The sequence below is a fragment of the Ranitomeya variabilis genome, chromosome 4 (assembly GCF_051348905.1).
Source record: "Ranitomeya variabilis isolate aRanVar5 chromosome 4, aRanVar5.hap1, whole genome shotgun sequence".
NCBI classification, from domain to species: Eukaryota; Metazoa; Chordata; class Amphibia; order Anura; family Dendrobatidae; genus Ranitomeya; species Ranitomeya variabilis.
The window spans coordinates 383,106,772-383,133,147 of NC_135235.1; positions in this window are offsets into that span (position 1 = coordinate 383,106,772).

Sequence of the window (26,376 nt, forward strand, 5' to 3'; positions counted from 1 at the left end):
TTTGTTCTTTATCATCTATTACCGCGGATGCCTATGTCGACTCTGGCGCCGCTTTGAGTCTTATGGATTGGTCCTTTGCCAAACGCTGTGGGTATGATTTGGAGCCTCTTGAAACTCCTATACCCCTGAAGGGGATTGACTCCACCCCATTGGCTAGTAATAAACCACAATACTGGACACAAGTAACTATGCGGATTAATCCGGATCATCAGGAGATTATTCGCTTTCTTGTGCTGTATAACCTACATGATGTGTTGGTGCTTGGTTTGCCATGGCTGCAATCTCATAACCCAGTCCTTGACTGGAAAGCTATGTCTGTGTTAAGCTGGGGATGTAAGGGGACGCATGGGGACGTACCTGTGGTTTCCATTTCATCATCTATTCCCTCTGAGATTCCTGAATTCTTGACTGAATATCGTGACGTTTTTGAAGAACCTAAGCTTGGTTCATTACCTCCGCACCGGGAGTGCGATTGTGCCATAGATTTGATTCCGAGTAGTAAATACCCTAAGGGTCGTTTATTTAATCTGTCTGTGCCTGAACATGCTGCTATGCGAGAATATATAAAGGAGTCCTTGGAAAAGGGACATATTCGTCCTTCGTCATCTCCCTTAGGAGCCGGTTTTTTCTTTGTGGCTAAGAAAGATGGCTCTTTGAGACCGTGTATTGATTATCGGCTTTTGAATAGAATCACGGTTAAATATCAATATCCGTTGCCACTGCTGACTGATTTGTTTGCTCGCATAAAGGGGGCCAAGTGGTTCTCTAAGATAGATCTCCGTGGGGCGTATAATTTGGTGCGAATTAAGCAGGGGGATGAGTGGAAGACCGCATTTAATACGCCCGAGGGCCACTTTGAGTATTTGGTGATGCCTTTTGGTCTTTCAAATGCCCCTTCAGTCTTTCAGTCCTTTATGCATGACATTTTCCGTGATTATTTGGATAAATTTATGATTGTGTATCTGGATGATATTTTGATTTTTTCGGATGACTGGGACTCTCATGTCCAGCAGGTCAGGAGGGTTTTTCAGGTTTTGCGGTCTAATTCCTTGTGTGTGAAGGGTTCTAAGTGCGTTTTTGGGGTTCAAAAGATTTCCTTTTTGGGATATATTTTTTCCCCCTCTTCCATCGAGATGGATCCTGTCAAGGTTCAGGCTATTTGTGATTGGACGCAACCCTCTTCTCTTAAGAGTCTTCAGAAATTTTTGGGCTTTGCTAACTTTTATCGTCGATTTATTGCTGGTTTTTCTGATGTTGTTAAACCATTGACTGATTTGACTAAGAAGGGTGCTGATGTTGCTGATTGGTCCCCTGCTGCTGTGGAGGCCTTTCGGGAGCTTAAGCGCCGCTTTTCTTCCGCCCCTGTGTTGCGTCAGCCTGATGTTGCTCTTCCTTTTCAGGTTGAGGTTGACGCTTCTGAAATCGGAGCTGGGGCAGTTTTGTCGCAGAGAAGTTCCGATTGTTCCGTGATGAGACCTTGTGCCTTTTTCTCGCGTAAATTTTCGCCCGCCGAGCGGAATTATGATGTTGGGAATCGAGAGCTTTTGGCCATGAAGTGGGCTTTTGAGGAGTGGCGTCATTGGCTTGAGGGGGCTAGACATCAGGTGGTGGTATTGACTGACCACAAAAATCTAATTTATCTTGAGTCCTCCAGACGCCTGAATCCTAGACAGGCGCGCTGGTCGTTGTTTTTCTCTCGGTTTAATTTTGTGGTGTCCTACCTGCCGGGTTCTAAGAATGTTAAGGTGGATGCCCTTTCTAGGAGTTTTGAGCCTGACTCCCCTGGTAACTCTGAACCTACAGGTATCCTTAAGGATGGAGTGATATTGTCTGCCGTTTCTCCAGACCTGCGGCGGGCCTTGCAGGAGTTTCAGGCGGATAGACCTGATCGTTGCCCACCTGGTAGACTGTTTGTTCCTGATGATTGGACTAGTAAAGTCATTTCTGAGGTTCATTCTTCTGCGTTGACAGGTCATCCTGGAATCTTTGGTACCAGGGATTTGGTGGCAAGGTCCTTCTGGTGGCCTTCCCTGTCTCGAGATGTGCGAGGCTTTGTGCAGTCTTGTGACGTTTGTGCTCGGGCCAAGCCTTGTTGTTCTCGGGCTAGTGGATTGTTGTTGCCCTTGCCTATCCCAAAGAGGCCCTGGATGCACATCTCGATGGATTTTATTTCGGATCTTCCTGTTTCTCAGAAGATGTCTGTCATCTGGGTGGTGTGTGACCGTTTCTCTAAGATGGTCCATTTGGTTCCCCTGCCTAAGTTGCCTTCTTCTTCCGAGTTGGTTCCTCTGTTTTTTCAAAATGTGGTCCGTTTGCATGGTATTCCGGAGAATATCGTTTCTGACAGAGGAACCCAATTCGTGTCTAGATTTTGGCGAGCATTCTGTGCTAGGATGGGCATAGATTTGTCTTTCTCGTCTGCTTTCCATCCTCAGACAAATGGCCAGACCGAGCGGACGAATCAGACCTTGGAGACATATTTGAGGTGTTTTGTGTCTGCAGATCAGGATGATTGGGTTGCTTTTTTGCCTTTAGCGGAGTTTGCCCTCAATAATCGGGCCAGCTCTGCCACCTTGGTGTCTCCTTTTTTCTGTAATTCGGGGTTTCATCCTCGATTTTCTTCTGGTCAGGTGGAATCTTCGGATTGTCCTGGAGTGGATGCTGTGGTGGAGAGGTTGCATCAGATTTGGGGGCAGGTAGTGGACAATTTGAAGTTGTCCCAGGAGAAGACTCAGCTTTTTGCCAACCGCCGGCGTCGGGTTGGTCCTCGGCTTTGTGTTGGGGACTTGGTGTGGTTGTCTTCTCGTTTTGTCCCTATGAGGGTTTCTTCTCCTAAGTTTAAGCCTCGGTTCATCGGCCCGTACAAGATATTGGAGATTCTTAACCCTGTGTCCTTCCGTTTGGACCTCCCTGCATCTTTTTCTATTCATAATGTTTTTCATCGGTCATTGTTGCGCAGGTATGAGGTACCGGTTGTGCCTTCCGTTGAGCCTCCTGCTCCGGTGTTGGTTGAGGGCGAGTTGGAGTACGTTGTGGAAAAAATCTTGGACTCCCGTGTTTCCAGACGGAAACTCCAGTATCTGGTCAAATGGAAGGGATACGGTCAGGAGGATAATTCTTGGGTGACTGCCTCTGATGTTCATGCCTCCGATCTGGTCCGTGCCTTTCATAGGGCTCATCCTGATCGCCCTGGTGGTTCTGGTGAGGGTTCGGTGCCCCCTCCTTGAGGGGGGGGGGTACTGTTGTGAAATTGGATTTTGGGCTCCCCCGGTGGCCACTGGTGGAATTGAACTGGTGTGCATCATCCCCTCTGTTCACCTGTTTCCATCAGGATGTGGGAGTCGCTATTTAACCTTGCTCCTCTGTCACTTCCATGCCGGTCAACATTGTAATCAGAAGCCTTTCTGTGCATGTTCCTGCTGCTAGACAACTCCCAGCTAAGTTGGACTTTAGTCCTCGTTTGTTTTTGCATTTTGTTCCAGTTCACAGCTGTAGTTTCGTTTCTGTGTCTGGAAAGCTCTTGTGATCTGAAATTGCCACTCTGATGTTATGAGTTAATACTAGAGTCTTAAAGTAATTTCAGGATGGTATTTTGATAGGGTTTTCAGCTGACCATGAAAGTGCCCTTTCTGTCTTCCTGCTATCTAGTAAGCGGACCTCAATTTTGCTAAACCTATTTTCATACTACGTTTGTCATTTCATCTAAAATCACCGCCAATATATGTGGGGGCCTCTGTCTGCCTATCGGGGAAATTTCTCTAGAGGTGAGCCAGGACTATATTTTCCCCTGCCAGGATTAGTTAGTCCTCCGGCCGGCGCTGGGCGTCTAGGGATAAAAACGTAGGCAACGCTACCCGGCTACTGTTAGTTGTGCGGCAGGTTTAGTTCATGGTCAGTTTAGTTTCCATCCTTCCAAGAGCTAGTACTCATGTTTGCTGGGCTATGTTCTCTTGCCATTGAGAACCATAACAAGAATCACTCAGACTTGCAGGGGTGGGAAACCCCACCATAACATTCTTAACGGCCTCAGAAAGACCTTCTCTGAAATTTGCAGCCAGGGCACACTCATTCCATTGAGTAAGTACCGACCATTTCCGGAATTTTTGACAATACACCTCAGCTTCATCCTGACCCTGAGAGATAGTCAGCAACGCTTTTTCTGCCTGATTCTCAAGATTAGGCTCCTCATAAAGCAGTCCAAGAGCCAGAAAAAATGCATCTACATTAAGCAATGCAGGATCTCCTGGCGCCAGAGAGAAAGCCCAATCTTGAGGGTCGCTGTTATGATCCTTAGTGGTTAAGGATCACAAATTACTCCAGCTAAGTAACAAACATAGGACAAGCTCTAGGGAGGTGGCAAACTGGACTAACCACAAATCTGAACCTATCCAAACACACTAGAAGTAGCCGGTGAACGTGCCTAAAAAATCCTAGACGTCTCGAGCCAGCCTGAGGAACTAACTACCCCTAGAGAGAAAGAAAGACCTCTCTTGCCTCCAGAGAAATAATCCCCAAAGATATAGAAGCCCCCAACAAATAATAACGGTGAGGTAAGAGGAAGGCACATACACAGGGGTGAAAACAGATTCAGCAAATGAGGCCCACTAATACTAGATAGCAGAAAATAGTAAGGGGTCTGTGCGGTCAGTAAAAAACCCTAACAAAATATCCACACTGAGATTTCAAGAACCCCCACACCAACTAACGGTGTGGGGGGGAGAAACTCCGTCCCCTAGAGCAACCAGCAAGCGAGGAGATCACATCTTAGCAAGCTGGACAAGAAACATGATGAATGCTGATAATCAAAAAATGAACGGACAAAAACTTAGCTTGTCTTGGAGAGGCTGGGAGCAAGGTAATCACAAGGAATCTGAAGAGCACTGAATACATTGATAGCAGGCAAGGAACTGAGTATCCATGTGAGTTAAATAGGAAACGAACCAAGGATAATGAACCAGCTGATGCAGCCAACCTGCAGAAGACAACACTACACAGTACCGCTTGTGACCACTAGAGGGAGCCTAAAAATAGAGTTCACAACAGGTCGCCACGCAACAAGGAGATAACAATTTTAACTTGCTGAGCGGAATCACCAGAGGAACGAGGTCTCAGAGATAGAAATAACTTACAATTATTCTTAAAATTTAGAAACCTAGATCTATCTCCAGAAAACAACTCAGGAATGGGTATCTTTGGTTCAGACATAGGGCTATGAATAACAAAATCCTGAATACTTTGCACCCGTGCAGTAAGATGATCCACACTAGAAGTCAGAGTCTGAACATTCATGTCTGCAGCTGAGCTCAAAACCACGCAGAGTTCAAGGGGATGAAAGAAGCTAAACAGACTGCAGCAAAGGAAAAGCGGGAGGAAAAAAAAATGTACTCAGGTCTTCTTTTTATCCCACTTCTGCGATGCATTAAACACTTTTTGGCCTGCTATACTGTTATGATTCTTAGTGGTTGAGGATCACAAATTACTCCAGCTAAGTAACAAACATAGGACAAGCTCTAGGAAAGGTGGCAAACTGGACTGACCGCAAATCTGAACCTATCCAAACACACTAGAAGTAGCCGGTGAACGTGCCTAAAAATCCTAGACGTCTCGAGCCAGCCTGAGGAACTAACTACCCCTAGAGAGAATGAAAAGACCTCTCTTGCCTCCAGAGAAATAATCCCCAAAGATATAGAAGCCCCCAACAGATAATAACCGTGAGGTAAGGGGAAGGCACATACACAGGGGTGAAAGCAGATTCAGCAAATGAGGCCCACTAATACTAGATAGCAGAAAATAGTAAGGGGTCTGTGCGGTCAGTAAAAAACCCTAACAAAATATCCACACTGAGATTTCAAGAACCCCCACACCAACTAACGGTGTGGGGGGGAGAAACTCCGTCCCCTAGAGCAACCAGCAAGCGAGGAAATCACATTTTAGCGAGCTGGACTAAAACATAATGAACACTGATAATCAAAAAATTATCAAACAAAAACTTAGCTTGTCTTGGGGAGACTGGGAGCAAGGTAGACACAAGGAATCTGAAGAGCACTGAATACATTGATAGCAGGCAAGGAACTGAGTCTCCAGGTGAGATAAATAGGATACCAACCAAGGATAAAGAACCAGCTGATGCAGCCAACCTGCAGAAAGACAACACTACACAGTACCGCTTGTGACCACTAGAGGGAGCCCAAAAATAGAATTCACAACAACGTTCACCCTGGTGATCTAGTGACAGTAAAGGACACATTACAGGAGACCGAGTTAAGAAGTAGGCCCAATGGAATGCCATGCCCAATTCCCCAATGTGGTGTCCTTTTTGGACTTATTAAAATAGTGCCATCACAGACCCCTAGCCCAAAATGCACCTTACAGTGCACGTTAACCCTGGTGATCTAGTGGCAGTTAAAGGACACATTGCAAGAGACCAAGTTAAGAAGTAGGCCCAAAGAAATGTCATGCCCAATTCCCCAATGTGTTGTCTGTTTTTTAAAAAAATAAAATAATGCCATTACAGCCCACTAGCCCAAAAATCAGTGGCCTATAACAGTACAGAGGACGTTCACCCTGGTGATCTAGTGGTAGATAAAGGACACATTGCAGGAGACAGAGTTTAGAAGTAGGCCCAATGTAATGTCATGCCCAGTTCCCCAATGTAAATTATCAACAAACAACCATACCACATATCTGGGAAAGTTTTATGAAATATTTTAAATATAAAGAATTATATACAATAATTATAGTCAAACTGCCCCATGTGGAGACATTATAATACGGACACATCCATATACTTAGAAACTAATCCCCATGGGGAAAAAATGATGTACTAGTCCTTTTTATAAAATTCATAACTTCTTTATTAGAAACATTAAAATACAAGCAAAACAAAAAAACATGATCAGGTGTATGGAAGGTTGCACACTGAAACAATACCACCAGGGGCCCCACCCCCCACCAGTTACCCCACTCAGTATATAGAGATTGAGCAGCAAAATGGTATGACCTTGAAGCTGCCTAACAGCTGATATCAATCTAAGCAATCATATATAGGGCTTCTATGACTAATTAAATCTACTAGTGCCAAAGGAATATAAATTATATAAATAAATATACGTAGCCACAGAATAACTGCATGGAAGTATTCACCAAATAGTCATGTCCATACTGTGACCATGGCACCATATGTTAACCTAGCCTACATGACAAAAGACCCATAACGGGACAATAATAATTGTCCAGGCAGCACAGCCATGTGTGAGAAAAGCCGCTCAATACTTACAGTAACACTCAATTGCAGGGGAAACCAGGGGGGGTGAGTGCCCGCCCCAACGCGCGTTTCGGTCCGTCCTTCGTCAGGGGGCACTCACCTCCCCGGGCCCCGTGCCCCCTGACGAAGGATATATATAATATATATATATAATATATGATAAGCTGCAGGTGCTGATGTAGATTTCTCTACCTGACGCACGTTCCCATGGCTACTGTTGGCTCCTTGGGGCACTCGGTGTCAATAGGCAGCATCGCGCATGCGCGGTACTGTGTGACGCCGATGCTCCCTGGCGTCGCAGCTGCTATGGAGATACGCGCGTCACTTCCGGTAGTGACGTCGCATCCGGATTGATGCCGCAATATGCTATTGGCAGCGTTATGGGGAGATTATGTATTTAAGGCACGGGGCCCGGGGAGGTGAGTGCCCCCTGACGAAGGACGGACCGAAACGCGCGTTGGGGCGGGCACTCACCCCCCCTGGTTTCCCCTGCAATTGAGTGTTACTGTAAGTATTGAGCGGCTTTTCTCACACATGGCTGTGCTGCCTGGACAATTATTATTGTCCCGTTATGGGTCTTTTGTCATGTAGGCTAGGTTAACATATGGTGCCATGGTCACAGTATGGACATGACTATTTGGTGAATACTTCCATGCAGTTATTCTGTGGCTACATATATTTCTTTATATAATTTATATTCCTTTGGCACTAGTAGATTTAATTAGTCATAGAAGCCCTATATATGATTGCTTAGATTGATATCAGCTGTTAGGCAGCTTCAAGGTCATACCATTTTGCTGCTCAATCTCTATATACTGAGTGGGGTAACTGGTGGGGGGTGGGGCCCCTGGTGGTATTGTTTCAGTGTGCAACCTTCCATACACCTGATCATGTTTTTTTGTTTTGCTTGTATTTTAATGTTTCTAATAAAGAATTTATGAATTTTATAAAAAGGACTAGTACATCATTTTTTCCCCATGGGGATTAGTTTCCCAGTTCCCCAATGTGTTGTCCTTTTTAAAAAAAATAAGAGTGCCATCACAGCCCCCTTGGCCAAAATGCACAGTACAGAGCATGTTCACCCTGGTGATCTACTGGCAGGTACATTTTAGATTGTAGGAGACCGAGTTAAGAAGTCGGCCCAATGTAATGTCATGCCCAATTCCCCAATGTAAAATCCTTTTTTTCAAAAAATAAGAGTGCCATCACAGGCCCCTTGGCCAACATGCACTGTACAGAGCACGTTCACCCTGGTGATCTACTGGCAGGTACAGGACAGATTGCAGGAGTCAAAGTTAAGAAGTAGGCCCAATGTAATGCCATTCCCAATTCCCCAATGTGTTGTCCTTTTTTTAAAAAACATAAGAGTGCCATCACAGCACCCTCGGTCAAAATGCACTGTACAGACCACGTTCACCCTGGTGATATAGTGGTTCTGGATGAGGAGGATGAGGATAAGGAGGAGGATGAAAACAAACAGACCAAATCTGGAAGCATATACCCATGAGTGGTTGTGAAGAGTTGCATGAGAATACACCTCCCCAAAAGAGAGAATTTATTTGTAGTTATGTTTCGCTGTTTTCACTTGGTGGTATACAGAAGTCTTGCCCAATCCAGGCCTTGTTCATTTTTATAAGAGTCAGCCTGTCAGCATTTTCAGTTGACAGGCGGATGCGCTTATCTGTTATAAATCTACCAGTGGCACTAAAAACCCTCTCTGACAGAACGCTAGCAGCAGGGCAGGCCAGGACCTCCAAGGCGTAGAGAGCCAGTACATGCCACGTGTCCAGCTTGGATACCCAATGATTAAAAGGCACAGAGGAATCACGGAGGACGTTTGTACGATCTGCAAGGTACTCCCTCACCATCTTCCCAAACATTGCACTTCGAGTGACAGCACTCCTTGCTTCTGTGCTGCCACGATGGGAGGGTCTGAGAAAACTGTCCCAGAACTTGGCCATTGTTCCCCTGCCTGAGCTGGATTGTACGTCTGTCTCTCTCGCTTGGAGTTCTTGGTTGTACAACAAACTCTGACGTCTGCTGCCAGCGTTCTCACATGGGAATTTTCTAACTAATTCCGCTACAAGGGACCTGTGGTACTGCAACATTTTAGTACACCTCTCTGCCCCACGGCAGAAGAGATTGAATGTTCTCCTTGTAGCGTGGGTCTGGAAGTGTCACCAACCAGTAATGAGTATCACCCAAAATTTTGATAATCCGAGGGTCACGTGAAATGCAGCGCAACATAAAGTCAACCTGCTAACAGGCAAGACTTCCGTGTCCTCACCAACAGGACAACTGACCATGCTGTCCTCCTCCTCATCCTTCTCCTCCCTGTCCTCAGGCCATCCCCGCTGAACAGAAGTTAATACAGATGTGTTTGTAGTACCGTCTATAGCGCATGAAAGTAGCTCCTGTTCTTCCTCCTCATCCTCATTGCTTACCAATGCATGTTGAGAAGACATGAGGCTGGGCTGAGTGTAATCCCCTTGTCCTCGTGCTCTGCCTGCAATGCATCCTCTTTGATTGTGAGCAGAGAGTTTTTCAGAATGCTGAGAAGTGGGATTATGATGCTAATTATGGCGTCATCGACGCTCACCATCTTGGTGCAGTCCTCAAAGTTTTGGAGGATGTTACATATGTCTGACATCCATGTCCACTCCTGAGGTCTTATGTTTGGAGTCTGACCTGAAATTCGACGGCCTTGTTGATGTTGGTAGTCAACAACGGCCCTCTTCTGCTTACAAATCCTTTCCAACATATGCAGCGTAGAGAACGTGGGGACATCACACAACAGTCAGGTGAGCTGGAAGCTGAAACCGCTGCTGTAGCACGGCAAGGCTGAAGCTTTAGCTGACTTTCTAAAATGGACAGATGGCGTACTTTCACTTGCAGATCTGGAGGCTCTGGGTAGCTTTTCAGAAAACATTGAACTACAAGGTTAAGCACATGGGCGAAGCAAGGTACGTGTGTGAGCTCACCTTGCCTCAGAGCCGCCACCAGGTTACGTCCATTGTTACACACGACCATGCCTGGCTGTAGGTTCAGCGGTGTCATCCAAACATCTGACTGCTCTTTCAGCGCTGTCCACAACTCTTCTGCATTGTGCGGTTTGTCACCTATGCAGATTAGCTTCAGCACAGCCTGTTGCAGCTTGGCTGAGGCAGTGCTGCAGTGCTTAAAGCTTCTGACTGATGTGTTGATTTAAGACATGGAGGATGAAGAGGAGGAGGTGCAGGAGCTGTAGACTGTGGGGGCAACCCTGATTGACGTAGGGCCAGCAATCCTCGGCATGGGCAGAATGTGTCCCATCCCAAGGTCCGACTGGGTGCCGGCTTCCACTATGTTAACACAGTGTGCCGTTAGTGAGATGTACCGATCCCTGCCCACAAGCACTTGTCCACGTGTCCGTGGTTAAGTGGACTTTCCCGGTAACAGCATTGTTGAGGGCACTGGTAATGTTGTGGGACACATGCTGGTGTAATGCCGATACGGCACACCAGGAGAAATAGTGGCGACTTGGGACCGAATACCTTGGGACGGTCACCACCATCAGGTTGCAGAAAGCTTCCGTCTCAACAAGCCTAAAAGGCAGCATTTCTAGCACAAGCAGAAGAGAAATATTAGAATTTTGAGGACTGTGGCCTGTGGGGCATTGGATGGGTATTTCCTCTTGTGTTCCAAAGACCGGGTTATAGACAACTGAATGCTGTGCTGGGACAAGGACGTGGACGTGCTTGCTGATGATGCTGCTTGACTGTGGGCCACAATAGGTGCAGGGCTAGCGGCATCATCTCATGCACGGTGTACTGGGAATTGGCTTCTCTGCAAAACAGTGGAAGAAGCAGTGGTGTGACCAGCAGGCAGTTGTCCTGGAGCCTGGGGTTCAGCCCACAAAGTCGGGTGCTTTGCTTGCATGTGCCTGATCATGCTGGTGGTGGTCAGGCTGTTTGTTTTGCTACCCCTGCTGATACGGGCATGGCAGGTGCTGCAAATGGCCTGCTTGGGGTTGTCGGCAGAGTCTTTAAAAAATAGCCAGACTCGGGAAGATCTCACAGGTGGGATGGCAACTTCACTCATGTTGGTGTTACGGGGAACAGATGCACACCTTCTGTCTGTGGCCACCACACTGCTTCTTCCTGCCTGTTTGGGGGATATGCATCCTTCCCCATTTGTGCTGCTGTCCTCGCAATGCATGTCCTCCTGCCAGGTTGGGTCAGGCACTATGTCATCCACCACCTCTTCTTCCATATCCGCAACCTGCTCCTCCTCCTGACTTTCTGGCAATTGTGTCTCATCATTGTCCACCTCTTGTGACACTTTCCCACCATCACCTTCGTGTTATCGGGGCTGGTCAAAGCTTTGGGCAGCTCTACATGCGATCTCATCTTTTTCCACTTCAGGTTGACCGGCAGAGATTTCTGAATCTTGAAATGGAAAACTGAACAGCTCTTCACAGTATCCAAGTGTGGGATCAGTTGTCTCAGGGCACTCGGCATGGTGGGAGGAAGGAGGATCAGGGTGGGGAATATCCTGGCCACACTCACGGCTACACAGACTTGACCATGTGGAAGACAAGGTGGTGGTGGCTAAGTGACTGGAAGCATTATCTGCTATCCAACCAACAACCGTTTCACACTGCTCTGTCTTCAATAGTGGTGTGCTGCGGTCCCATAGAAACTGGGACAGGAAGGTCGAGAGAGAAGATGTGGGTCTTTGTTGTTGCCCACTTTCACCTTGCCCACGGTCTCATCCTCTGGATGCACCATCAGCATCACATCCACTTCCCAGTCCCTTGCTCCTTGCCCATTTTAAATTGACTACTGCACTATTTCAAATGCTCAACACAAATGTCTTTATTAGTAGTGAAAATATATGTGATCAGTATGCCTGCAAATCTACGATTTTTCAAACCCAAACACCAGGCAGGCCTCAGCCTGACCTAACAGACCGTATAAAATTTTTTCTTTTTTTAAAGTTAATTTATGCGAAATAGCGATGTATAGGATTTTAGTATCTCACATCCAAAAAATAAGTACACCGGCCTCCAATGCCCAAACTTGGAGCAGAGATATATGACGGCTGCAACAGAAATACCACACTGGCAAATCTGTGGCCTTTAAAATTTTTTTAGGCTGAATAGCGCTGTATAGAATTTGAGTATCACATAGCCAAAAAATAAGTACACCAGCCTCCAATGCCCAAACTTGGAGCACAGAGATATATGACGGCTGTAACAGAAATACCACACTGGCAAATCTGTGGCCTTTCAAATTTTTGGGGGGCTAAATAGCGCTGTATAGAATTTGAGTATCACACAGCGAAAAAATAAGTACACCGGCCTCCAATGCCAAAACTTGGAGCAGAGATATATGACGGCTGTAACAGAAATACCACACTGGCAAATCTGTGGCCTTTAAACAATTTTTTTAGGCTAAATAGCGCTGTATAGAATTTGAGTTTCACACAGCCAAAAAATAAGTACACCGTACTCCAATGCCAAAACTTGGAGCAGAGATATATGACGGCTGTAACAGAAGTACTACACTGGCAAATCTGTGGCCTTTAAACTATTTTTTGGGGCTAATTAGCACTGTATAGAATTTGAGTATCACACAGCCAAAAAATAAGTACACCGGCCTCCAATGCCAAAACATGGAGCAGAGATATATGACGGCTGTAACAGAAGTACTACACTGGCAAATCTGTGGCGTTTAAAAAAATTTTTAGGCCGAGTAGCGCTGTATAGAATTTGAGTATCACACAGCCAAAAAAATAAGTACACCGGCCTCCAATGCCCAAACTCGGAGCACAGAGATATATGACAGCTGTAACAGAAATACCACACTGGCAAATCAGTGGCCTTTCAAATTTTTTGGGGGGCTAAATAGCGCTGTATAGAATTTGAGTATCACACAGCCAAAAAATAAGTACACCGGCCTCCAATGCCAAAACTTGGAGCAGAGATATATGACGGCTGTAACAGAAATACCACACTGGCAAATCTGTGGCCTTTCAATTTTTTTTAGGCGAAATAGTGCTGTATAGAATTTGACTATCAGACAGCCAAAAGAAAATACAACGGCCTTCAATGACCAAACTTGGAGCACGCACATATATGAGGCCTTTTTCGGTGAATTTAAAACACCAAAAAAAAAAAGTGGGCACAAGGGTAGCACACACAACGCTACGTACGCTACGTATGCCTGACAAACTATAATTTTTCAACAGGCCTCAGTCTGACAGAACAGACTGTATATTTTTTTTTTGGGGGGGGGATTTTTGGAAAAGAAAAAAAAAAGGTATATAGACAGTAAATAAGCTGCAGTGGCAGCAGCAGGCAGCTATGGAGCTTTGTGAAGGATGCAGTGGGACCAATGGATGCACATACTGGCCTTGCACTGATATGGATATGCTGTGCCCTGCCTACCTAGCGCTGCAATATCGGGACCCACGAATTACAGGGTCCCTAAAAAGGACCTTTGGTTTCTGAGGAGTTGTGGATGTAAGAGTTGCAGATCTCCATTAACTCTAAAACCACGATTCTGACCCTATCTCAGCAGCAGCTCTCCCTACTCTCGCTGAAACAGGAACAGAATGCGGCGAGCAGGGCGGCGCCAGGTCTCTTATACTCGGGATGATGCTGTGCGGCCCAGCCAATCACTGCACGACCACAACAAAGATAGCTGCGGCGTTTCATGGCCTGGCAGACAATCCCTGCCCCGTGATTGGGTCTCTAACGTCCGCCAAAACTGCTGGGTGGAGAAACCAGTTACCGCTGAATAATCCCGGAAATGCTCGCTGCTCACCGAGTATGCCGAGCATAGCGATACTCAGGCGAGTAACGAGTAGTGGCGAGCACGTTCGCTCATCACTAGAGTCAACCTGTCAGAATTTCCAGTTGACAGACTGATGCGCTTATCAGTTTTAATTCCACCAGTGGCACTAAATACCCACTCTGACAAAACGCTAGTGGCAGGGCAGGCCAGGACATCCAAGGTGTAGAGAGCCATTTCGTGCCATGTGTCCAGCTTGGATATCCAATAATTATAAGGCACAGAGGAATTATGGAGGATGTTGGTAAGGTCAGCAAGGTACTCCCTCAGCATCTTCCAAAACGTTACACTCCTTGTGAGAGTACCCTGTGCCACAGGGCCTGTGTGATGGGAGGGTCTGAGAAAACTCTCCCAGAACTTTGCCAGTGTTCCCCTGCCTCTGCTGGATTGGAGTTGTGCCTCTCTCGCCTGTACTCCTTGGTTGTCCATCGAACTGTGACCTCTGCCGCCAGCGTTTTCAGATGGGAATTTTTTTAATAATTCCGCAAAAAGAGCCCTCTGGTACTGCATCATTTTAGTACACCTGTCTGCCTCTGGAATAAGAGATAGAAAGTTCTCCTTGTAGCGTGGGTCTAGAAGTGTCACCAACCATTAATGACTGTCACCCAAAATTTTGAGAACGCGAGGGTCACGGGAAAGGCAGTGTAACATAAAATCAAGAGACAAAAAACTGAGTGGAAAATCAGATTAGTGTGAACAGGTGCATACCAGGAGGAGCTGCCTCCATATAAATATGCAAAAAAGGTTGCACTCTATCATGCTAAAGCATGTCATTTTGGAATATGTGAAATTTGAATAGCAATACGGCTTTGGAGAATTAGGAAAAAACATGAGATGCTTAGCATAAAATTTGGCCAAATATTATGTGCCTATAAACCATCGTCAAGGTGGTTTCAGTCTGATGGGTCCCTGACCTGTGGGAATACCTCTCTAAGGCTGATAACTGATTTCCTGGGTAAATGTTGACACCTCTGTCAGCAATGCCTGCATTTATGGGTAAGTAGGGACCAGCTGTAATTAAAATCACCACCTGATGGAGGGAGGAGTGCTCAGTCAGTAAGCTAACATACAAAAGACAAAAAACTGACTGGCACATCCAGACTAGTGTGAATAGGTGCATACCAGGAGAATCTACCTCCATATACAATATACAAAAAAGGTTGCACTCTATCATGCTAAAGCATGTCAATTTGGAATATGTGAAATTTGAATAGCAATACGACTTTGGAGGATTAGGAAAAAGTATGAGATGCTTAGCATAAAATTTGGCCAAATATTATGGGAAAAAAATCAGATTATTAATTTGTCTTCACATCATTTGACCATGATTGAAAAACAAGTATTGAGTAAAGGCCTTACCTTTGTTCCTACAATGAGGTTTGATCCTTTCATTTGAATCAAGGATCTTAATCTCTTTACGAGAAAGCTCAAGTGGAGAGTTGTTTTTTTTCACAAAAATGATCTACAGAAGTGCCAACAGTTGGGTATCTCAGTTGATGACCTGGCTGATTTTGAACTACTTACTGAGTTCGGTGAAGAAGGAAGTAGGGTGATTGGTGAGGGCTCCTTTTCAGAGTTAAAACCCATCAGTAAAAGAATGCCGCCGTCCAGTGATTATGGGAGTATTGAGATTTTTCAGAAATTAGTCACTGACGAGATTAATAATATCAATCCAGGCTTTGACTCTATTCATCCTAATCTGACAGAAATTGAAAGAAAAGCACTGAATGATTTAAAGAACAATAGTTCTATTGTAAATAAGGCTTCTGACAAAGGCGGTAATGTTACTATTATGGACAATATCAAATACGTGGATATGTGCAATTCAATTCTGCCAGACAGGTTGTCATATAAGGTTCTTAAGAGTGACCCAACCAAGGGCTATATTCTTGAGATAACAGGTATTCTCACACGGGCCTTTGAATCCAGACTTATTTCTAAAAATTAATTTGATTTTCTTTTACCTAAATTCCCGATTGTGTCAACTTTCTATGCTCTGCCAAAGATCCATAAGGGCGTCAGTCATACATTTCCCCTGATGAAGACTCTCTTGTAGCGTCGATACGCGTGGGGCTTCCATCCCCCCAGCACGAGCACACTCATTACGGCTGCTGCATCTCTACCTGGCGCCCATCCTTTTGGGGTTGTTCTTTGGGACCTTGGACCCTAGTATATGTTTTGCTCCCAGGCTTGGGGGTAATGCTTGCTGCAACCTCGTGGCACCTGTCCTGGTGTGGCACTATGTGGTAAATATATAGGGGATATGTAATCGGTGTCCGGTTCCTAGCACTATTGCGTGGTTAAAATGTATGATGTAGGCAGGGTATAGCTGGTAGTAGATGGGCAGCTTTGATTGGACATGCATATATGCATGCCATTTATTTGATGTATCATAAGTTATTGGGTGCTGTTTGGCATTTGTTTTCCATTTTCTGGGGGTATTGCATGTAGTGTATTGACCATGTGCTAGTTTTCTGGTTTTTAAATGCTTTTAAATGTGTGTCTTACCCTGCTGTGCTTTTTTGTACTAATAAAGTTATTTCTTGGTTGATCCCAATGTTATGCATATCTTTTTTCTTGTTTAATGTTTAAGGGCGTCAGTCCCCTGAAGGGATGTCCTATCGTGTCAGGGGTTGATGCCCTTTCTCAGAATTCGAGTATTTATTTGAACAAACTGCTGCAACCATTTGTGATGGCCCTTCCCTCATATTTTAGGGACACTAGTGACCTCGTTAACAAACTGGAGGGGATCATGGTGGAACCGTATACCATCATTGCCTCCATAATTGTGGAGGCATTGTATAGTAGTATTCGACATCAGGATGGTCTTGGGGCCATTAAATATTACTTGAGCAGTAGAGGAACTCACTATGGACCACACAATGCCTTTTTACTTGAACTTCTGGATTTTGTGTTGCAGCGGAATTATTTCCTTTTCAGCGGTAAGTGTTACCACCAGCTCAGGGGCACAGCAATGGGGAGCCCTTGTGCTCCCACTTATGCTAGTCTGCTCCTGGGCTGGTGGGAGGACACATTCAGGGACGGGGATGACGTATGGAGCCCCTTTGGAGGGGTGATGCTGAATCCTTTTCTAATTTCCTACATTACCTTAGCACCAATCTTGAGGGTTTGACCTTCACTTATGAGATTGGAGGGGATAGTATCACTTTTCTTGATGTTTCTATCCATAGATATCGGAAACCCATGGCTACAAATAGTCTTTTGAGGTGGGAGAGCCATCATCCTTTTCCGCTGAAAAGGGGTATCTCTAAGGGAGAGTTCTTCGATTACGGAAGAATTGTTCCTCCCTGAGTGATTTTAAAATTAAATCATCTGAGCTTAAACATCGCTTTAGCAATAGGGGGTACCCTGATGACTTAATAAATTCCACTTATAGTGCTGCATTGGATATGAACAGAACCTCATTATTAATACCTAAAGTTAAAACTGATCCTAAACCAATTACACGATTGATCAGCACCTTTGATGACCAGTCTAAGAGAGTACATGATATTTTCAAGAGGCATTGGCAGATTCTTAGATCGGACCCTGATGTCTGCAAATTTAATTCTCCACATCCATCGATCACGTACAGAAGGGGAAAATCAATTAAGGGCAGTGTTGTCCATAGTTATTTCGTCCCCTCCAAAAAAATCAAGGTACGTGGTTGGCAAATAGATCTATTGGAACTTTTAGATGTGGACATTGCTCTTTTTGTAGACATGTAGGTATTTCAAAAGTCTTCAAGAGCTCTGTTACCGACAGGAGCTTTATTATGAGACAGTTTGCTAACTGTAGGACAGCGGGAGTGGTGTATCTCTGCACATGCTCTTGCCCCAAGGACAATGTTGGAAAAATTAAACGGGAAGTACGTGTTTGCATTGGGAAACACATTGGAGTCATCCAGCACAGCAGAGACACACCACTTGCGCGTCATATCAATACAGAGCATGAGGGTGACCTTGGTTCACTGTCTTTTACAGTCATAGAGGTTATTCCTCCTTCAGTGAGATTAGGAGACTGAAGAAGATTAAGAGATAAGAAGATTGTATAACGTGAAACAAGGTGGATCTATTTTTTGAGATCCATGATTCTGTTAGGCCTAAATGAGCTTCATTTAAGTTCACCTGGTGAATATCTTTTGGAAACTTTTTTCTGCCTTGTATATTTATACTGCTTTACTCTTCGTCATATTATTTGACGACTTTGGTATTTTTTCGGATTATTTGTGTTCTTCTTTCATTTTTTGCTGTCCTTCTTTAATTTTTGCTGTAATTATATCACTCACCTTTAGAACATCTGAGCACACCATAATGCTGTGGTGTACAATGGAATGTGAATAATTATAATCATCCATTGATTCATTACCGTGTGCAGCTTTATTTCTTCTCTTTGGCAATCAGATGGTATGCACGGATGTGCTTTAAATTGCCGCTATTTAGTCATTCTAAGCCTCATTTGGGCACAAAAATACTGCACAAGTGTGTTGGTAATTATCATTTAGTGACTGACTATCATGTGCATTTTTACCTGTGATGCAACAGTTATATTGTATAGGCACTGACGTATGTTCCATTTGGCTGCGATTTATTTATTTCAAGCCTTACTTTGGCACCATGTCATTTCGGGTGTTTAGTTGATGGTAGAATGCATTTGCGCATCACCTCTTCATTATTTCCGGTTAAGTTCTCGAGCTGGAACGCATTATGCGCTCCACATTGCCATATGACATCATTTCCGGGAACACCACGTGTGTGCCGTGTGCATCCTGGTGGCAGGTGTTTCACTTATGGTGCCACGATAACAAGGAGATGGTGAGTTGTTTTCTCCGCAGCATTTTTACTACATGTGTGGTTGTCATACCCCTGATGAACCCGTTATTACCATGGGGGGGAAACGCATCGGGCATTGCTTGGGGATGTCGCAGACTCTGATTAGTGCCTGATTTGGGCTTCAATCGTATAATTTGGGATTCCTGGATAATAGAATGATGTACCACAGCAAATAGATGAGTACATCTTCCACTTCCGCATCCTGGTCTTCCTCCTTACTTTCTGGCAATTGTGTCTCGTCATCATCCACCTCTTGTGACACTTTCCCACCGTCGCCTTTGTGTGATCATGGCTGCTCAAATATTTTGGCATCGCTACATGCGATCTCCTCTTGCCCAGCTTCAAATGTACCAAGCGAAAAATGGAAAAGTGAACAGCTCGTCGGTGTGTCCAAATGTGGGATCAGTTGTCTCCGGGCACTCGGCATTGTGGGAAGAAGGAGGATCAGGGTGAGAAATATGTGGTCCACAGTCATGGCGGTCCACACTCACAGCTTCTCAGACTTAACCGTGTGGAAGACAGGTTGGTGGTGGTGGTTCAATAGAGGCCTCATGCCATAATTTTTAGCCCACAGATAGATGAAGCGTGTGACAAAGATACCCCACTTTGAAATATCTGGACTGTATTTTTACAGTAAAGGTACCGTCACACTAAACGATATCGCTAGCGATCCATGACGTTGCAGCGTCCTGGATAGCGATATCGTTGTGTTTGACACGCAGCAGCAATCAGGATCCTGCTGTGATATCGCTGGTCATTGATTAAAGTTCAGAACTTTATTTGGTCGTCAGATCGCCGTGTATCGTTGTGTTTGACAGCAAAAGCAACGATACCAGCGATGTTTTACAATGGTAACCAGGGTAAATATCGGGTCACTAAGCACAGGGCCGCGCTTAGTAACCTGATGTTTACCCTGGTTACCAGTGTAAAATGTAAAAAAACAAACAGTACATACTCACCCTCTGATGTCTGTCACACGTCCCTCGCCGTCCGCTTCCTGCACTGACTGAGCGCTGGCCGTAAAGTGAAAGTACAGCACAGCAGTGACGTCACCGTTCTGCTGTTAGGGCCGGCACTCAGTCAGTGCAGGAAGCGGACGCCGGGGGACGCGAAGGTGAGTATGTACTGTTTGTTTTTTTACATTTTACACTGGTAACCAGGGTAAACATCGGGTTACTAAGCGCGGCCCTGCGCTTAGCAACCCGATGTTTACCCTGGTTACCCAGGGACCTCGGCATCTTTGGTCGCTGGAGAGCGGTCTGTGTGACAGCTCTCCAGCGACCAAACAGCGACGCTGCAGCGATCGGCATCGTTGTCTGTATCGCTGCAGCGTCGCTTAGTGTGACGGTACCTTAAGACACTAAAAAAAAGTTAAATGTAGGCCTCTAATGCCACATTGTGTAGCCAACAGATAGATAAGATGTGTGACGGAGATACCACACTGTAAAATATGTGGCCTGTATTTTTATTTTTTACACCAAGATTGTGTCAATAACTAGGGTAAGACACAGCAAAAACAGTTTAATGAAGGCCTCAAATGCCACAATTTGTAGCCCACAGATAGGTGAGGCGTGTGACGGAAATACCCCACTTTAAATTATCTGTCTTGTTGGCTTTTTTTGGCAGCAAAATGTTGTCAATAACTATACTAACACACAACAAAAAAAATGCTATGGAGCCCTGAAATGGCACAATTTTGAGAACAATGATTGGCGATCCGTGTGGCGGACAAAACACACTGTAAAATATCTGCCCTGTAGGTAATTTTTTTTAAGCAAACTGGTGTCAAGATCCTGTATAAGACACTCCAAAAAAATGTTTGTAACAACTCTACTGGCATCACTGCATGGCCTCCCATCCCCCACCTGCATTACACTCAAACTCACTTATTTCTCTGGGCCTTGTTGTGACTTCCCTCTGCTGCCAGCTTCATGCTGTGTGCCTCATGTCTGCTGTTTGCTCTGTGCATGCTCTGTCTGTGTGCATAAGGGGGCGGCGCCTGCAACTCCTGTTTCTTATAGAGACTGTGTATACCTTGCTAAGGTGTCCCTGGCCAATCGCCATGAGGCTTCCTGTATTTAAGACATCCCCACCCATTGGTGGGGGCCTGTGCAACGTACTCCCTCAGTCAGTTCTTAGCTGCTGATGTGCCAGGCCATGTCTCTGTGACTCTTGTGTTCCGCCACCCAGGGGGGCATTGTACCCTGGTCTGTTTCCTGTGTAGCCACCCAGCGGGGCTTCGTACCCTGGCCTATGTCCACCACCCAGAGGGGCGTCGTACCCTGGCTTGTGTCCATGTCTCTGTGCCTTGTCTTGTTCCTGACTCTGTGTTAGTCTAGTCCAGTTCCTGTGTCCGTTTATATCCCTGTCTTGGTTTGCTTTTTCTGCTGTGCGTACTCTGTGTCTTGCTTTGCTCAGCTTTGCACTCTGTATCTAGCTTTGCTCTGCTCTGCCCTCTGTGTCTTGCTTTGCTCTGCTTTCGGCTCCGCTCTCTGCGACCTTGCTTTGCTCCTTGCTCTGCTTTCTGTGACCTAGCTCTGCACTCTGTGGTTTTGCTCTCGGCTCTGCACTCTGTGTCTTGCTCTGCACTCTGACTTTGCTCTGCTCTCAGCTCTGCACTCTGTGGCTTTGCTTTCAGCTCTGCTCTCTGTTGCTTTGCTCTGCACTCTGACTTTGCTCTGCACTCTGTGGCCCTGCTCTGCGGCTCCGCTCAGCTCTTGCTCTGCGGCTCCGCTTCTTGTGGTTCTACTTTGCTCCGCTCCTTGCGGTTCTACCTGGCTCCACTCCTTGCGGTTCTACTTCTCCCGCTCTTGGCTCTGCCTCCTGCGTTTCTGCACTTGGCTCCGCCTCCAGATCTTGGCTCTGCCTCTTGCGTTTCTGCACTTGGCTTTGCCTCCAGCTCTTGGCCCTGCCTCCTGCGTTTCTGCACTTGGCTCCGCCTCCAGCTCTTGGCTCCGCCTCCTGCGTTTCTGCACTTGGCTCCGCCTCCTGCGTTTCTGTGCTTGGCTCCGCCTCATGCGTTTCTGTTCTTGGCTCTAGCTCTTGTGCTTTCGCTCTGCATCTGCTCTTGCGGTCTTTTTCTACCTATTCTTAAGTCCTCCTGTCTGAACAGGTTCTTACCTGTTTTACATACCTGCCTGCAGACCGGTCCCTACCAGTTCCTCCAGTGTACCAGTCTTGTCCGCCTGTCCTGCCAGAGAGCCAGCCATACCTGACTGCCTACCAGAGAGCCAGCCGTGCCCGCCTGCCTGCCAGTGTCTCTGTTGTACCCATCTGCCTGCCTGGGTCCCAGCCATGCCTGCCTGTCTGCCAGAGTGCCAGCTGTGCCCGCTTGCCTGTCTATCTTCCGTTCCCCGGTGGGATCAGCAGCCACAGCCAGACACCACCCTGGGGTGGTACCTGGTAGCTGCACACTCAGATGTGATCGCTGTGAAGGCCAAACCCATTTAAAATAGATGTATTTTAACGCTGTACTATAGGAAGGATCTGGCTATATTCTGCAGAGCCAACAATCAAATGGAGAAAAAAACCTTGTGCTCTGGATTGCTTTTAAATAAAATAATCAGGATTAAAAGGCAAAAAAATTATTCCTGGCCACTAGAGTTGAGCAACTTTTACTTTTTTAGGATCGAGTCGGGTTTCGCGAAACCCGACTTTCTGAAAAGTCGGGTCGGGTGAAATCGGCCGATTATTACGAAACGTCGGGGGCCGACCGAAACACGAAATCCAATGCAAGTCAATGGGGAATCAAAGTTGGCAGTGAGTAGAGGACAGGAAAACACCTACAGTGCCCATTTTAATGCCAAAAACATAAATTCTTGTTACTTAAGCTTGTCAATCTTAATTTACCTTATAATAATAGTTAGTCATTGAAAATTGTGGGTCATTTGGCTAAAGTTGTGGGGGGGGTAGGGCTGGTTCAAGTTTTTTGTGGGCCCAGGAAACGCGGACTACGTCACGGCGGTGGAGCAGGGAGAGGTAAGTATTTAAACTTTGCAAGTGCTGTGATCCTGAGCAAGCAGGGGGGCCCAAGCGTTCGCATTGGCACTGGCACAGGACCCCTCAAAGTGCGGTGGTGTGTTTGACGGCAGGGGCGCCTCCCACCGGAAGAGACACTTTTGCGTACTATGAGGAGCCCTGTGCCAGTGATGTGGCCAGCGAGTATGCCCCCCCACCTGATGAAGGAACCTGCACTTTCATCTGCACCTTCCTCTTTGTCCCCGTGTAAGGTGGTATAGTATGCGGGAAGGGGAACCTGACTTTCAGCAGGGTCAGATTCTGGCTGTGTAGAGTGCAAGGGGAATGTAGTGGTCTGGGTCAATGTACCAGCAGACTCATCTAGCAGTGGCTGGGCAATGGGCAGGATGAGAAGAAAACACAGTTAGTAGGCCCAAATAATTAAATAGGCCAAATGCAGTTCAAAATTGGTAACAGGAGTAAACAGGCGGCACTGCTTTGTTCAGTGGGGGAGAACAACAAGCAGTGGCAGACACCATTAGTAGGCCCAACCAAACAAGTACGCCAAATGCAGTTTAATATAAGAAACAGGATGAAAATTTAGGCTCAGCTTTGTTCAGTGGAGGAGAACCATAAGCAGCGGCAGACACCATTAGTAGGCGCAACCAAACAAGTAGGCCAAATGCAGTTTAATATTCGAAACAGGATGAAAATTGAGGCTCAGCTTTGTTCAGTGGAGGAGAAAAGCAAGGAGCGGCAGACACCGTTGATAGGCCCAACCAAACAAGTAGGCCAAATGCAGTGTAATATCCGAAACAGGATGAAAATTGAGGCTCAGCTTTGTTCAGTGGAGAACAACAAGCAGCGGCAGACACCGTTAGTAGGCCCAACCAATCAAGTAGGCCAAATGCAGTTTAATATCCGAAACAGGATGAAAATTGAGGCTCAGGTTTGTTCAGTGGAGGAGAAAAGCAAGGAGCGGCAGACACCATTAGTAGGCGCAATCAAACAAGTAGGCCAAATGCAGTTTAATATTCGAAACAGGATGAAAATTGAGGCTCAGCTTTGTTCAGTGGAGGAGAAAAGCAAGGAGCGGCAGACACCGTTAGTAGGCCCAACCAAACAAGTAGGCCAAATGCAGTTTAATATCCGAAACAGGATGAAAATTGAGGCTCAGCTTTGTTCAGTGGAGAACAACAAGCAGCGGCAGACACTGTTAGTAGGCCCAACCAATCAAGTAGGCCAAATGCAGTTTAATATCCGAAACAGGATGAAAATTGAGGCTCAGGTTTGTTCAGTGGAGGAGAAAAGCAAGGAGCGGCAGACACCATTAGTAGGCGCAACCAAACAAGTAGGCCAAATGCAGTTTAATATTCGAAACAGGATGAAAATTGAGGCTCAGCTTTGTTCAGTGGAGGAGAAAAGCAAGGAGCGGCAGACACCGTTAGTAGGCCCAACCAAACAAGTAGGCCAAATGCAGTTTAATATCCGAAACAGGATGAAAATTGAGGCTCAGCATTGTTCAGTGGAGAACAACAAGCAGCGGCAGACACCGTTAGTAGGCCCAACCAAACAAGTAGGCCAAATGCAGTTTAATATTCAAAACAGGATGAAAATTGAGGCTCAGCTTTGTTCAGTGGAGGAGAACAACAAGCAGCGGCAGACACCGTTAGTAGGCCCAACCAAACAAGTTGGCCAAATGCAGTTTAATATTTGAAACAGGATGAAAATTGAGGCTCAGCTTTGTTTAGTGGAGGACAACTGTAATGGGAGGCAGACACAGTTAGTAGGCCTAAATAAGTAAGTAGGCTAAATGCAGTTAAAAATTGGTAACTGGAGTACACAGGCGGCATAGCTTTGTTCAATGGAGGACAGGTATAATGAGTGGCGCAGACAGACACAGGTAGTAGGCCTAAAATAAAAAAGTAGGCTAAATGCAGTTCAAAATTGGTAACTGGAGTTCACAGGCGGCATAGCATTGTTCAATGGAGGACAGCTGTAATGAGTGGCGCAGACAGACTTAGTAGGCCTAAAATAAAAAAGTAGGCTAAATGCAGTTCAAAATTGGTAACTCGAGTACACAGGTGGCATAGCTTTGTTCAATGGAGGAAAGCTGTAATGAGTGGCGCCGACATACTTAGTGAGCCTAAAATAAAAAAGTAGGCTAAATGCAGTTTAAAATTGGTAACAGGACTCAACAGGCGGCATTGCTTTGTTCAGCAGAGGACAATTGTAAGAAGGTGCTGACACAGTTAGTAGACCCAAAAAAGTAAGTAGGCTAAATCCAGTTCAAAACTGGTAACAGGAGTAAACTGGAGGCATCGCTTTGTTCAATGGAGGACAACTGTAATGAGTGGCGCAGACACAGTTTGTAGGCCCACATTAAAAAAGTAGGCTAAATGCAGTTCTAAATTTGTAACAGGAGTACACAGGCGGCATAGCTTTGTGCAGTGGAGGACAACGGTAAGGAGTGGCGCAGACAGACACAGGTAGTAGGCCTAAAATAAAAAAGTAGGCTAAATGCAGTTCAAAATTGGTAACTGGACTCCACAGGTGGCATAGCTTTGTTCAATGGAGGACAGCTGTAATGAGTGGCGCAGACAGACACATGTAGTAGGCCTAAAATAAAAAAGTAGGCTAAATGCAGTTCAAAATTGGTAACTGGAGTTCACAGGCGGCATAGCTTTGTTCAATGTAGGACAGCTGTAATGAGTGGTGCAGATAGACTTAGTAGGTCTAAAATAAAAAAGTAGGCTAAATGCAGTTCAAAATTGGTAACTGGAGTACACAGGTGGCATAGCTTTGTTCAATGGAGGACAGCTGTAATGAGTGGCGCAGACAGACTTAGTAGGCCTAAAATAAAAAAGTAGGCTAAATGCAGTTTAAAATTGGTAACAGGACTCAACAGGCGGCATTGCTTTGTTCAGCGGAGGACAATTGTAAGGACCTACTGACACAGTTAGTAGGCCCAAAAAAGTAAGTAGGCTAAATTCAGTTCAAAACTGGTAACAGGATTAAACTGGCGGCATCGCTTTGTTCAATGGAGGTCAACTGTAATGAGTGGCGCAGACACAGTTTGTAGGCCCACATTAAAAAAGTAGGCTACATGCAGCTCTAAATTTGTAACAGGAGTACACAGGCGGCATAGCTTTGTGCAGTGGAGGACAACTGTAAGGAGTGGCACAGACAGACACAGGTAGTAGGCCCAAATGATAAAGTAGGCTAAATGCAGTTCAAAATTGGTAACTGGAGTACACAGGCGGCATTGCTTTGTTCAGTGGTGGACAACTGGAAGGAGTGGCTGACACAGTTAGTAGGCCAAAATAGTAATGTGGGCTAAATGTCTGCCAAAACAATGTTCCTAAATAAACAGGTGGCATAGCTAGGTACATGGGTGGGCTTCTCTGCTGAGTAGCAGACAGTGGTAGTTCGCGCACAGTATTAACTGGTCTAAATGGAGGGCAGGGCCCCTGTATATTTTTACTAT